This window comes from Nycticebus coucang, chromosome 2 (assembly GCF_027406575.1).
Source record: "Nycticebus coucang isolate mNycCou1 chromosome 2, mNycCou1.pri, whole genome shotgun sequence".
Lineage (NCBI taxonomy): Eukaryota > Metazoa > Chordata > Mammalia > Primates > Lorisidae > Nycticebus > Nycticebus coucang.
The window spans coordinates 125,261,739-125,277,212 of NC_069781.1; the positions used below are offsets into that span (position 1 = coordinate 125,261,739).

General features: G+C 41.3%; 1 protein-coding gene across 4 annotated transcripts in view; it reads left to right on the top strand.

The window, feature by feature from the left end:
- The window catches only part of MCTP2 (multiple C2 and transmembrane domain containing 2), a 254,048-nt gene that overhangs the window by 76,435 nt on the left and 162,139 nt on the right, over positions 1–15,474 (top strand). The window lies entirely within an intron of this gene.

Consider the following 15,474-nt stretch of genomic DNA (forward strand, 5'->3'; position numbering starts at 1 on the left):
CTATTCTAACAAACTCCAAGGAAAGGTATTAAAAAGTTCTTATCAGGTTTGTTACTGGGGATCTGAACTTGTCACTTTGCCTGTTAAGAAACAGTGTGGAGAAGCCTCTCGGACACCAGGGTGCCCTCTCTCTGTTATGATGCCATTAGCTGGGGACTGGAAAATGGGTCAAAGGCTGTGCGTGCTTTCTCTAAATCCCTTACTTCTCTGGCTCAAAAACACAGCTGGTTTGTAAAGAGGCTATGATGGTGGGCTTTCGAGATTTTGGGGAGGAGTTTTGTAGCATTTGCTAAACTACAAAGTCATTAATTTTTCTTGGTAGGAATCAGGAGGAAGTTCTAGCTTCAAACTATGGGCAAGGCTAGCATTGGTGTTCAGAAAGGAGTGTCGTGGAGTTGCCACAAGTTCACCCCAGGGTATTTAGTTGTCAATTTCTTGTGTGTGTGTGTGTGTGTGTGTGTGTATGCACAGGCTTGAGCATGCCTGAAAAAAACAAACATAGCTGAGTGTTGTGGTGGGCACCTATGGTCCCAGCTACTCAGAAGGCTGAGGCAAGAGGATTGCTTGAGCCCAAGAGTTTGAGGTTGCTGTGAGCTGTGACACCACGGCCCTCTTCCCTGGGTGACAAAGTGAGACTCTGTCTGAAAAACAAAACAACCCTTCCCCCAAAAACCCAATGACAATAAAAAAAACCCTAAACCTTACTGGTTATCAAAAAGAACCAGGTTCATGGGTGACTCAGTAGTAACTCCCTGTCACCTACGTAATTATGTTATAAGATGGTGTCCTGGGAGGCTGAGAAGTTTGAATGAAACGGCTTTACAAGCCTAGCTACTTTCAGGAGATTATTCCTTGCAGCCATTTTCCAGTTCTTTAAGAATTTCCTTTGACTCTCTGACATGTGGACTTTCTACCTTTACTAGACTAGAACCAGCACAGGGGAGCTTAGTACTAAATTAAGCTGTCCTATTTTAAATGTTACTATGTTTTTGCTGGACAAGCTTGCTTGCTATCGTGGTCTTTCTGCAAATGAATCTTACACAGATGCTGTAAATTGTCCAGACATTGCCGTGTGCTCACCTCCCTGAGAAATCCACGGAGAAGATGCATGGCCGTTCCCTCCATCTCTGTCCTGTCCCAGCCGCTCTCCGTCTGTCTCTGTGTAAACCCTTTCTTGTACCCTCCTTTGTCCTTCTCATCCTATTTTCTTTGCGCTTTCTTTTCCTCATCCTGTTTTCCTTTTGTTCCTCATTTCCTTCCCATTTTTTTTTTTCCTCTGGGAGGTTATAAAAGATGTATTGTTTTTGACCCAATAAAAAAAAATGCCTGTTTTAAGTTCTGGGCCTGAGCCAATGTTGTAGCTCTTGGTGGTCTTGGTGGTCGTAAACTCTGAGGTTGGTAAAGTAGAAGGAATAGGATATGACCACATGCTCTTAAGTGCAGCTGCTTCATGATTTGGGTGATGCATAGAGGAAAGTGGACCCTGGCTCAGTTTTCTATGGAAGGGAATGTGGCCTCAGGAGGTGTTTTTTTGTCTTAGAGCTGGCGGTGTTTATGCCAGCAATCCTATGCCCCGGGCCTGGCTTGAGCTTTAGTGTTGTGACGTGGGAAGATCTCTTGTCCTGGGCAAAATGTTTAGCTCATGACCTCTTGAACCAGACAGTATTAATACCTGGAAAGCAAGGACCCTACTTTAAAACCCAGTGTTTCCCTGACTTTATTTATTTATTTATTTTTATTAAATCATAGCTGTGTACATTAGTATGATCAGGGGGCACCATACACTTGGTTCATAGACCGTTTGACACATTTTCATCACACTAGTTAACATAGCTTTCGTGGCATTTTCTTAGTTATTTTGCTAAGACCTTTACATTCCAGATTTACTAGGATTCACATATACCCTTGTAAAATGCACCGCAGGTGTAATCTCATTAATCCCCCTCCCTCCACCCACCTCCCCCCTCCCTCCCCTCCCTTTCCCCTTCCTCACCTCCCTTTCCCCCTTCTCCCTATTCTTAGATTGTAACTGGGTTATAGCTTTCATGTGAAGGTCCTACATTAGTTTCATAATAAAGGTGAGTACATTGGGTACTTTTTCTTCCATTCTTGAGACACTTTACTAAGAAGACTGCTGTGGACTAAAAGAACTATGTTGCTGGTGCCCTCTTGTGGCCACGTTTTAGCATTGCAAAAGGGAAAGGAAGATCCTTGAAGTTCACTGGAACATCACTGGGGCCGTAAAGATGGTTCTAGCCAAAGGTTGAAAACTGATGGTCTTCTTTTTGATGTGAGTTTTAGGCCACAAAAATTCATTAACCATTTATCCTCCAAGTGTTCTCTTTCTCCACCCCTAGTGCGGGTAGATATTTGACATTTGTTTTTAGAGCAGTGACTGCTTCCTTTACACATTACAGAAAAAATGCATGAGATAAACTGTTCAAATGTGAAAATGACTTAGAGAAAAGATGAAAAAATCTCCCAATAGGGTGAAAATTCTGCCATGTAAAAGGTGTTTAGTAAATTTGTAAACTGTTACCAAAATGTTCTAAAGTAAGGGACCTCTGATTAAAGTCTTGGTTTCCTTTTGCAATGATAGTTATGTGATTTTTTTTTCCTTATAAAGAAAAACTTTTCTTTATTAAGATTCAGAGAGAAACATATTCTTTTTGTCATGCTGTAATGGAGGGACAGGTGAGCGTTTTGGAACCCTGTGTTGTATGCTGAGGAGCAGCTGTCCAGCTTCTTAACAGGTGTGTTTTGAATGGACGGACGTACTGAAGTATTCATTCCTTCAGCCCTCCCTCTGGGCATCTCTCCTGGACTGGGGCTCCCTCTTCAGTCTCTTCCACATACCCTGCTGTGTCCTACGGATTCATGCCATGATGTGAATTGTGTGTGGGAGGCGCTGGGTAATGGCTAAGAATCACGGACTTCGGACACAGACAGGCAGAATGTAAATCCTAGCTAAGACACTATCTACCGATAAGCCTGCGGGGCCTATGGGTAGGATTAACCTTGTGTAGGTGTTTGGGGGGACTTGTAGTGGGGCAATAAGTGTTGTGCAATAAATATTAGCGATTCTAATGTCAATTGTTCCGGTTATCCCTGGTAGAGTTATTCTGAGCTAGGCTTTATTTTTGCATTTCTCCTGAAAACGGAGTGATGTCATGACTTCTGAGTTTTATTTTGGGCTTATCTTCGCAGTTTCTCCATAATTTCTTGCATCTTTTGTATATCTTTTAGATTTGTTACTCTTTTTGAGATGTTGTTCCCTCCTCTGTCACCACTGCCACCTCCGTTCTGGTGGTGATGGTTGTTGAAGGTATATTTGGAGGCCAATACCTATTTTCTGGGAGAACCCAAACATGAAAGAGAGACTATTTTACAAGGCACGTTATTTGAATAAGGACTCTGTTGGGGATTACAGTTTTGTTTTTCCCATCTTAAATTGGACCCAGAAAATTTCCCTCAAAAATTATAGTGACCTACTTGGGAAAAACTGGCATGAAAGAAGGTGTACCCTTAGGCCATTGCTTCCTGGAGTTTTGAACTGACTGTATGTGCTGATCAGAATTTTTAAATCTATTATTCTATCTAATGCAAAATAAGGATGCAGTTTTTAAATTGATTATATACCTTTTTAAACTAAGCACATACTTTTCTATATGATTTTTATTTTGAGAAGAAATTAAAAGCTTAATAGTGCATCATACTTGGTTTAATCAACATTCCAAATTAGGTTTGTTTGAAAATGTTTTTTATTAAATATTAGGAGTAATGCCGGAGCAAACATTTTTAGGCCTAATCTGTACACACAACTTTTTGTGGCTTTGTAAATACTTTATTCGCGTGGGATTGACTATTTCCTGTTATGTAATCTGAACATTTCTAGACTCTCATTACTGAATTGGCAGTTTATCCTTGAGAAAGATCTATTTTGCTGACCCATCAGTAGCATGGAAGTGACCCCTTGCATGACTTGTAGAATGTCAGTTTGATAAAGGGAAATGCCGTCCTATTTGTGCTTTAATTTATATTTGTATTCGTGAACTCTTAAATATGTTCAGTTACAACAGACTTCCTTTTCTCTTGCATAATCTGTTTCATCTATTATTGTGGCTCATTCTTCTGTTTCCTGGATATGTTTGTGTATATTTTTCTAATTTGTCATTTGCCTTTTAATTTTGTGCATAAATTTTTTTTTCTTTCTTTTTTTTTTTTGTAGAGAGAGAGTCTCACTTTATGGCCCTCGGTAGAGTGCCGTGGCCTCACAGCAACCTCCAACTCTTGGGCTTAAGCGATTCTCCTGCCTCAGCCTCCCGAGTAGCTGGGACTACAGGCGCCCACCACAACGCCCGGCTATTTTTTGGTTGTAGTTTGGCCGAGGCCGGGTTTGAACCCGCCACCCTTGGTATTTGGGGCCGGCGCCTTACCGACTGAGCCACAGGCGCTGCCCGTGCATAAATTTTTTGGTGGCAAGAATATTTTTCTATTTACAATTCTATTCTGGATGTGTCTTTTTTTTTTTTTGGTTTTTATACCTAGAACGACCTTTTCTCTCTTGAGAAACATACATCTGAACTCATACGTATTCTTTTTTCTGTCCGGTTTTATATTTTCTATGTATCTGTTTCCATCTGTCTCAAGTTTATTTTGATTACTGGTCTGAAGTAGGGATTTAGTTTTACTTGTGCCACATGGTCACCTACCCAGGACTAAATATTTCTTTCTGTAATGAGTTGACTGTCACTTTTAAATTATACATTAAAACACAATACATAGAAGGGTCTGCTTTCATGATTTCTCTTTGATGCCTACTGATTAGTTTTTTTGTGGAGGTTATGGTACGGAACTTGTTATTTTGCAAAATTTGGGGTTAGCTTCTCATTGGAGTACCTTCTCTGAGCACCAGATGGCGTGAGATCACTGGTTTGCTTGTGCGGGAGCATCGCACACAAACGTCTGGACCAGATGGGTCCTCAGGAGGAAATCACCCTCCTTGTCCTTCACTTGCTGAATGTGGGTGGCTTGCTGAGGTCCTGAAGTTAGCGACTGGAGCTCAGGTTTTAAATGTGTTTCTATTTATTCCTCTGACCCTGGATATATAGATCATCATCCTGCATGTTTAGCCTGTTGTCCTTTAATGTACTGCAACACGGACCTCTTTCCTCTGAAGAGTTTTGTTATTTGGTTCTATTCTGAGACTCTCTACATCAAGAACTGATTCCTTAATGATGCTCTATTGCTTTATGGAGTCAGTTTACCTATTTTTTTCCAGTAGGTTCCTCTCTCAATTCCTATGAAGTACCTTGTAACTAAAGTGGGATGTTTCTTATGTTGGCTGCGTATAAGAAATTGCCTTGCACCCAACCAAAGGTCATTGACTCGAGTTTAATGCATCTCCTATTTGCTTGAATAGGAGTGGCTGGAGAAAACCTATTTCTTCCCCCCCGCCACCCTGTTGGCATTGAAAGTTTTTATTTGGAATTTGATCCACAATCTATACAAGTCATTTACATGTCATCAAAATAGAAAGTAGCACAAAAATACAATTGAGGTATAAGCTAAGAGCACAGGATGTCATGTTTCAATAAATATAATTCAAAATTTATAAATCCGGTGACTAGATGAATGTTATTTTTTAGTAACACCATGTAAAATCTTTATTTTACGTGAGGTAGAGGATAATTTTGTGTGTCAGGCAGTGTAACCAATCACAACAATTTGAACTGTAAGACTGTACATGATTGGCAGAACTTTGAATTGAGTTATGGTCAATGTACTCTACAATTTAACAGTTTCAGAACAGATATTTTATTTACTGCCTTCATAACCTGGAACTTCAGAAGTAATTAAGGCTGCTATGTTGGCTTAAAATTACCAAGAGGATTCTAAGAGGGTGGAGATGAGCGCTGCGTTGAGGGTGGAGACGGGCGCTGCGTTGCAGGCTGTTTTCAAGTCCGATGTATTTTGTTCCATTGTCTGTGAGTTGGTAGATGTTCCACTTGCATGTGGGTGTGTGTTCTGTGTGTCCTTGGTCAGGACTCCATTCTGATTTCAGCACTGTGCAGTGCTACCATGCCATCACACCACACGTATTTACGCTGTGCTGAATTTGAGCAGGAAGCATGGCCCATGATAGTGAACAAAGTCGGGGGAGACTCTGTGTAACAAATTACCTCCCATCTCAGCAACAACTATGTGTTGGTGAATTCTGGGAGAGCAAATCTGGGCCTGCCTCGGTGGAGATGGCTTGTCTTTGCTGCATGTTATTTGGGTCTGGCCTGAAGACTGGAGGGTCTCTGGAGTCCTGTAGTGCATGCCTGGAAGCGGGCAATGAGAAGACCACAGCTGTTCCCAGGAGGCCTCTCCACGGAGCTTGTCTTCCACATGGCATGTCTGCCTCAGAGCTGTCAGCTCAGGGCTCCAAGCGTCAGGGGCCCAGGCGCAAGGCAGGAACTATGTCACCTTTCATGACACAGCCTTGAAAAGAATAGCACACAGCGTTGGTGGAAGCAGTCATCCCACTCGAGGGGAGGGACAGCCCACTTTTTGATGAAAGAAGTATCATAGAATTTGGGGTTAGGTCATAATATTTCTCCAGTTCTGAAGGCTTTAGAGTGGAAACAATCTGGGTCTGAGGCGTAGCTCTGGGACCTCACTGACTTTCTTCATCATTTTAAAAACATTTTTTTGTTATGTGTATTTATGGTACACCATGGTATTTTATATCCGTATATGAAATGATTACTACAGTGAAGCCAATTAACACATCCATCCTCTCACATCGCCACTTTTTTTGTGCAAGGCAAGAGCATCTGAAATCGACTCACTTAACACATTTCCGGTGCACGGTGCTGTCTTATTAACCATAATAACTATAGTAACTGCAGCTCAGAGCCCTTTGATCTACTTCTTCCTGTTTCCTCCCACCCTGCCCCTGAAAAGCCCCCTCTGCTTTCCAACTGTATGTAATTAACTTTTTCTTTAGATGCCATGTAGAAGCAAGGACATGCAGTTCTCTTCCTGTGCCTGATTTATTTCACCCAGCACAGCGTCCTCCATCCAGGTTCTTCGTGTTGTTGAGAACAGCGGAGTCTTTCTTTATGTGGTGGAATAAAGTTTCTCATCCTGGGAATGTGATCAGTGCACATCTCTTAAGGTTTGTGTAGCATTGAAGGAGGGCGCACCCATTGATGATGTGACCACTAAGCTTTTGTCCCGTTCTATCTTTTCTGTAAAGGCTGGTGTCTGTTTTGTTAGACTTAGATTTATGCTTAAGTAATTGCTTGGGTGGGGGCTTTTTTTAGTATTTTTGAATATAAAGGGGAAGATTAGGGAATGAATAATTGCCTGTGCTTTGCCAACGTGGATTTCTGGAGTGCACCTGCTCACGTGCCCACAGCCAGGCCACTTTCACCCTTTACGCATTCTGAGCAGCTGCGTTCCTCAGCTCTCTGGCTTACTCCTTTTGATTTTCTTTCCCCCCCTTTAGCCCTCTCTAGTTTCTTTCTATTGCTGCAGTCTTACCACTGCCTCTCTTCTCCTTTTTTCCCTATGTTATCGTACCTTCTTGTAACTTTACAGAGGCCTCTCTATTTTGGGCATTACAAGGACAGCCATGTGCCCAGTCTCTGAGCAGAAGTTCACACTCCTGGGTGCTTCTGGTCAACTGACCAAGCGTAAGGTGCAGGCAAAAGCCCATTAGTTCATCTATTCACTAAGCGCCCAGTTTACTGAAAATACTGGATTCATTAAAAACAAGGTCCGACGATTAAATTCACAAACTCATAGTAGAAAAATGTGTACCTCCATGTTGAATATCACTGTAGTCACCAGATGGCCCTATGGAGTACTCCAAAGGTGACCATAGTGATATTCAGCAATGAGGTATGCAGCACTTTCTCTGGGATGAGTCTGGGAACTTCATTGTCAACCTCACATGACAATAGCTCTGATGGCCTTTCTAGAAAAAGAGTTCCAAGATTTCCTGGAAGGGTAGACTAGGTAGACTAGGTACTGATGTGGGTGCATCGCTTCCCAAGGGAGGTACTTGGAAGGGGACCACAACGATAGTCAGCAATGGGAGACGTAGGACTTTCTTCGAGGATGAGTTTGCAGACTTCATTGGTAATGTTTTCCTTTCCTCTCTTTATAAAGTGATGCAGGGTGTCCCAGAAGTCACTTGTAAAGTGGGAGGAAATGGGACATCATAGGTAAATGTACTTTTATTTAAAAAATACTAGTTACAACATTTTACAAGATATTTACAATATACTTTCTATGTGTTGGCCACCTCTTTGTAAAATTTTGCAATGAATGTTTTGTAAACAAAGGTACATGTAGCCACAATTTGCAAATTTCCCTATGAGGATGACTTTATGGACCACTATAGGATGCTCTGTAGTTATTTGTATTGCTGAATACAGTAATACGTATTACTATAGATACAGGTTGGGGACTTTTAAAAAGAGATTTGGAAGGTCTCTGGGTCCATACACTTATTAGTTGGTGGATTATGAAGACAGAAGCAAAGCACCGTAAGAAACAATATTTAATTTGTCCCCCCTGCCCCCCAATGGGAATCAATGTGTCATGGCCTAGGCCACATAGCCAAGAAAGGAGAAGAACAAGGACAGGAAAAGAAGATACTAGAGTCGACAGGTGGGGAGTGAAGTTGAGGGTGGGGTGTGGGGGTTGGAGGAGGTTTGGGGAGGCCACGTGCAGGGGCAGAGCATGAGTACCCCAAGAAGACCTCACTCTCCAATTCCTTAGAGCTTCCTTACATCCCATTATTTATTCCTTAGAAGTTTTATAAACTTTATATATAGTCAAGATAAACAAGTTTTCATAAAATTAATCATTTCAGATCTTTGATTGCACTATAACTTGGTCATTGGAAATTCTCTCAGTAAACTGGACTTTGGTCAGTTACCTGGGGCCACTTGTCCCAGGGTTCACCCACTGGCCTTGTCCAAGATGCCAGTGGGACTTAAACATGGTGGATCTATGTAGAGAAGGGAAGGTACTTGGGAGAAAAGTTCAAGGTACACTAACTGGCTAAATAGAGTGGCAAGGCCCAGATAAGATTGGGGAAGAAGATGTTCTTCTGTGAGTGGTAACCAACCCCCCCCCCCAAAAAAAAAAAAAAACAAAAAACAGCTCCTAGAAGCATGAAGCCCCCAACTGATGAATAAACAAAGGCCAGCATGACCCTGGGAATGTGCATTTTCCCTTCATTTGATTTTAGCAGGTAAAACCTGCCTTGGAATTCTGCTAGCCTTGAATCTACCACTATCTTAAATAACAGAGAATTTTCTCTGCACAGGAAAATTTCCCTCTTTCAAGGGTGATTGTGAAAAAATGCCCTCTAAATTTCCACACCATCTCTTGTGGTTTCTGAAGATATCAGTTACGAGTGCAGTGCTTAGGGGTGTCCAACCTGCAGCCTGTGGGCCACGTACAGATTATTTGAGGACTGTGTTGCTTAGCTGTGGTTTCGGACATCACAAAAAGTATGCATGGATCTTTTTCTGTGCTTATCAGCTTTCAGTAGTGTTTGTGTATTTACTGTGTGACCCAAGACAACTCTTATTCTTCCAATTGGTGAATGTGCGGCAGAGAAGAAGGTCGGACACGTTTGGAAGACATTACTTGATCTGGATAGCTCACCCTGACCACTAGAGGGCAGCAGCACCTGTTCAAAACTCATCCCAAACTCCCACTGAAGCTCCTCTCGGAAAATCTTTTAATTAGCCGGCATCAAAAAGAAAAAAAAGAGTCAACTTATGGATTCCACATAAATGTATCCCAGACTTAGTTATTTTTCTTGCCAGGAAAAAAGTTTCTAAATATATGTACGTATTCAGAAGACTCTAAATGTGTGTTTATAAATAGGACATCAATTACTATTCTTACACTAGAGGATAAGTAAAAAGTCAAATTTATACTTTTTATATGTTTTAAAATACTGTTTATGCAGTCTGAACTCATATATGTAGCTCAGTTCCACCCCAAAGCCTGGTAAATAATTTTTGACTAGAACCTAAACTTTTAAGTTTTCCTTAAGAAAGTCATTACAAAATGTAAGCTTAGTATAAAAATATGGTGATAATTTCCTTTTGTGAACAAACAGCTGCTTTGAGAAATACATTTAATTAGAAAACTTTTTTAGCTTAAGATGACCTTTCCTTTGGAGAAACTGGATGACTAAATGTTACAATTTGGCAAGCATGCTTTGGTGATAGCAAATAAGTAGGCTTTTATTTAAAATAATGTTTTTATGTATGTGACAGTAAATGTTTAGTTCAAATTAAGAATGCTAGGTTTTCTTTTTGGTGAAAATTTATGGGATACCTGTGCAATTTTGTTATAGGCATAGTGGTTAAATGAGGACTTTGAGAGTTCCTAACACCCCGTCAAGTGTGTATGCCTAAGTCTGTGTGTACACAGGAAATTCTAATTTTGAAAAAAGTCTGTGACATTGTTTTTGTGTATGTCTGATGTATGCACAGACACATACATTAGCCACAATTGACCTGTGTTGTAGAAATACACTTATGGGCATGGAAGATTAACATCTTATTGACCAAACAAAACAGGTATATAATACTGTACAAAGACCAATGCTGTTTTGTGAAAAGGCTGTGTGTGTGCACGCCGTTATACAGTGCCTAAGTGCATGTAGCATAGTAAGCCTCTCTAGATAGTAGTAATTCTCAGTGCATCTTGAATTACTGTGCTTTCTGCCATAGCCTTGAATTACAGCAAGAAAAGCAAAGATAAGTTGTTTTCAATTAGAGCCCTGTTATAGATTTATTCTATTTTCACATTACCGTGGTTCTTGAGCCTTTCAGTCTGATAGTATTGGTTTCTGTTTACTTCTCCTGATCCTGGTCATTTTCTTCATAACACTCTCCAGGTGGAAACAGCTCCTGAAGATGACAAAATAAAATACCAGGAGGACAAAAATCTTCAAATTCTATGGTTCTTGGCAGCTCTTGCATAATGATAGACTTGAGTTGTCGTGTCCTCACCAGGCTGCCTGTTATTTTAATCAAATATAGCTCCAAAGTGCTCTGAAATCCTGAATGAGTAACTTCATAACTGTAGTGAAGGAGGTTGCTGGTACTTACGAGGACTTGGCGAGTTTTAGTTTTTATATAGCTTTCTCCTTTTGAGGCAGCTCAAACTGTTACATAGAAATTTTCCCAAATCACATGGAATCCTTGTGAGAAGTATAGAAGATAAGAAATTTCTATTTATTAATGAGAGGATGATATAAATTATGTACTTTACAGGATGGCAATAGAAGGAACAGTATAGAAAAAAATTCGCAGGGTACATTATCTTGGACAATTAAAATACAGTGAACGAATATTTAGTGCTACATATTTTGTCGTGCCCTCCCCTCTTTTATAGTTGCACTTACGGTGAGGCATTCTTGGTAAATGGCTACAGCCTGCTGTCCTTGAAGTATATTGGTTCATTCAATTCTCAAGATAATCCTCTGAGCTGGGTAGTTTGCTGTCTCACAAGTGAAGATAGTATGGCATAAAGAAATTGAGTAAATTGCCCAAGGTTATACAGTTACTAAAAGGAAGGTCTGGGATTTTAATCCGCCATGTCCATCTAACTTCAAAGTTTATTCATTCATCAAATATTTATAATACGTCTACCATGCATATCAGGCCCCTCTGGGCATAAATTGTACCTTCCAGGCGCTTTGATTGGCAGAATTTAATATTATGTTCAAAGGTGGTCCAAGCAAACGTTTTCTGTATTTAAATAATTTTGTGAAAGGCAGAGTGAAAAAGTTTTAAGTTGTTTTTTTGATTTGTCTTCACTGCATTTCTTAGCAGAGTTTAATATGCTGCTCTACACGGTGAAAGTTCCTGGTGGTTTAACATAACATACCCCTTCCAGTCCATGGAGTGGAGCATCTCTGGAGGTGACGTTCTGGGGATCACATTGGGGAAACCCTGGATAGGAGCTTCTTGTGATCAGGACCCGGCTTTCTCCTCCGCCCTCAATCCTCTGCTCTGTGTTATCACAGCTCCTGGGTTTCCTCGCGTCCACCTCTTCAGTACTCAATTCTAAATTATAAGCTGCTGCCAGATTCATACTTGTAAAACCTGGCTCTGATCATTTTACCCTCCTGCTCGCGAGTGAACCTGCATTTCCCTCCCTCTTCATACTAAAATAATTCCAGATGGGCAAAGATCTACGTGTTAAAAAAAAGAAAAAGAAAAACACCACAAAATCAGTGTGTGTGTGGGGGGACTATTGCTGAATTAATTCAGACTCTTGTGAGAAAATTACTTCTAAGCAGGATATTAAACTATAAAGCCATAAATAAAGCCTTGGTAAATTTGACTAAATAAAAATTAAAATAATATATTACCAGAAATAACGTTAAGTCTAAACAAATTGGGACAAGATTTACAGTCAGTGGCTCATTTCCGTAATGAAGGTCTCTTTCTAATCCGTAAGGACAAGCCGTGAGCCCTTCATGTGCATTTCCTAAGAGTTCCAATGTTAAAAATTCCCACTGAGTATGATCACTTATGAATTCCAAGATAGTTCTACAAGGATGCTTATTGCAGTGTTGCTTGTACGAGTTAAAAAAGAATTGGAAATGTTGTAAATAATATTCATTATTTAGTGACCAGTTAAATAGATTGACACACTACAATGAAAATTTATTCAGTTAAAAAAAAAGTGTGTCTCCACGGCTGGTGTGAACAGAGAGCTCCAAGATATGTTAATTGTGGAAGCTTACAATCCGTTAAAAACAATTCCTATATTTTTTTCCCTGTAAAATGCCCAAGAAACTGTTGATGGCAGGTACCTTAGACAAATGTGAATCAGGGAAAAGTGCTAGGCTAGAAACCTAACTATTTCATTCCTTTTAGAGTTGTGAATATATATATATATATATTTTTTTTTTTTTTTTTTCTTTTTCCTCCAGACAGAGTCTTACTTTGTCACCTGGGGTTGAATACTGTGGCATCATCATAGCTCACAGCAACCTCAAATTCTTGTGTTCAAGTGATCCTCTTGCCTCAGCCTCTGAAGTGACTGGGTCTACTGGCACCCACCACGATGCCCAGCTAGTTTTTCCCCTGTTTTTAGTAGAGATGAGGTCTCACTCTTGCTCAGGCTGATCTCAAACTCCTGGCTCAAGTGATCCCCCTGCCTTGGCCTCCTAGAGGGCCAGGCTTACAGCTGTGACCACTAAACCTGACTTATATATTACTTTAATAATAATTAATAAAAGCACCCAGGGGACAGGAAAATAATACAACTGTATTTCTTACAGGATAACAGCTAAACCTATTTTTTTTTTTTTTTTCAGGGTGCTTGGTCTCTGACTTGAACCTGGCTTTTACACTTTATTTCCTGTTCTCTTTTTCTCCCTTAATCTCTGGGAGATTGAACCGCTTGCTTGCTCTGACATCACTGTAGTTCTGTGGGAGGTCTGCTTCCTTCTCAACCTCTCAGCACCAGCACCTCCTGCTGGAATGGAAAGACCTCGTTCCCCCCTGTGTGTTCTGATCCACCCATCTGCAGTATCCCCCGCAAATACCCCAGCTAGAACTGATCTCTCCCACCTGTGAGCCACCCTAGCTCCCAAGCCCTCCCTCTCGGAAAGGGCTGTTTGTGGCATGTTATTAACAGCGTGCCTGATAGGCCAGTGTCAAGGGATGACCCAGGCATGGGCAGAAACACTGACTGTCACACGCGGTTGTTAGGAGTGCTGGAGCAGCCGTTTGGAGGCCCCATAACTGGCTGTTGGTCTGTGTCAGCGTGTATGTTCACCCAGGGTGTGTTCAGGATGGAGCAGGATACTCGGGCCATTGATTCTTTACGCATGATAGGCTCAGTCTGAGGTCGTGTCCCTCTGTCAGGTCCACATGGCAGAGTCAGTGGCAGCCCTGGGATGGGAGGCGTCCTTCCTCTCTGGGCTCCTGGCTGCTTTCTCCTCCACGAGTACCACGCTACCACAAGAGCCCCATTGTGCACGAAGCTCCCAGTGGAAGAGGTTAAAGTCCACCCATTCAGGTGTCATCTCATCATTTGTATAATCTGGGAGTTGCATTCCTGAGCAGCCGACCCCTTTTCAGAACCTGCCTAGTTGAGATGTCACTTCCCTGACAGTCAGGCACTTAGGCTCAGAGAGAAATCACAATGCCCCCTCCACCCCGCCCCCTTTCTCAAATTTTCCCTAACAATTAACGCCGGACTCACTTGACACCCTCTTTCCTTGTTTGGCTTTGTAAACCCTGGTCCCTTTTTCTATTAATTCCAGACATTAATATTTTCTTGCACACCACTGCCGCCATTCACCCGTGAAACAGTTTGAACATTATGGAGCTGTCAAGATGCCTGGGGATTACCCAGCATGCCTTGCCTGTGAGAAAGTGACACTGCCGGGGCCTAGTTTTGAGATGTTTATTTTGAGAGTAGGCTGACAAGCATGAAGGCCCGATCCCAGAGTGGCAATTTCATTTAATTAAAGGCCTCTTTTTATTATAGTTCCCCCCCACTATACATATATATATGTGTGTGTATATATATATATATATATATTTACGTATATAAAAATCTGAGCGATTGTTAAAGTCTGATTCGCCACAGGTGTTCCCTTCTACTGTAAAGAGAGGGAGTGGGCAGATCGCTGGCTCACCAGTGAATGTCACCAGTGAATGGCTGGAAACGCATTAATTTTTACTGGTCCTCTTGGAATTCCCGAGGAACACAGTGCATGTGCGTGCGTGGGTGTGTGTGTCCAAATTTTAAGACTGCTGGACTTCTAACCCTGTGTTGCCAAACTTAGAATGTGAGACTTAGATGTGTGTGTATTTGTATTTTACTGAATTTCTTTGTTTGAAGTTAATACCCTCCCACTACTGGAAGGCTTACTTACTGTGCCTTAGTTGACTTGTTAAGACTTTCAGACAATGGTTATTTTACTTTCTGGTGATGATAGCTCCAGTTCCTGGGCGATGATGGATTACATTCATCTTTCAGTAATTTGTAGGACTGAAGCTAAAGAAAAACACAAAGGAGCTGGTAAAAATAAAAGATGGAAGAGGTTTCGTGTTTCGGTAAATGTTTGTGACAGAGGGGCTTAATTTTTGATGTCATATTCTTAGACTATATCAGCCTGACTTTAATATCAGAAATTCATTTCTATAAATCTTCTGGGGGGGTCTGTCTTGGGCACTGTCCAGGGCATTGGGGATGTATCAGTGGACAACGTAGACGGCTCATCCCTGTTTACATATCCACAGTACTATGTCTCAAAGTTAACCAGGACACATGATATCGTCACTCCCCAAATTAGATCGTTTGCTTTCTTTGGAGCAGTTCTCCAAAGAGAAGTCTCTGGACTTCAATTCTCCCCCCATTGACTACATATTCATTTCTGCCTTCTCTGCTCTCCATTCGTAGGTGTTAATGAACAGG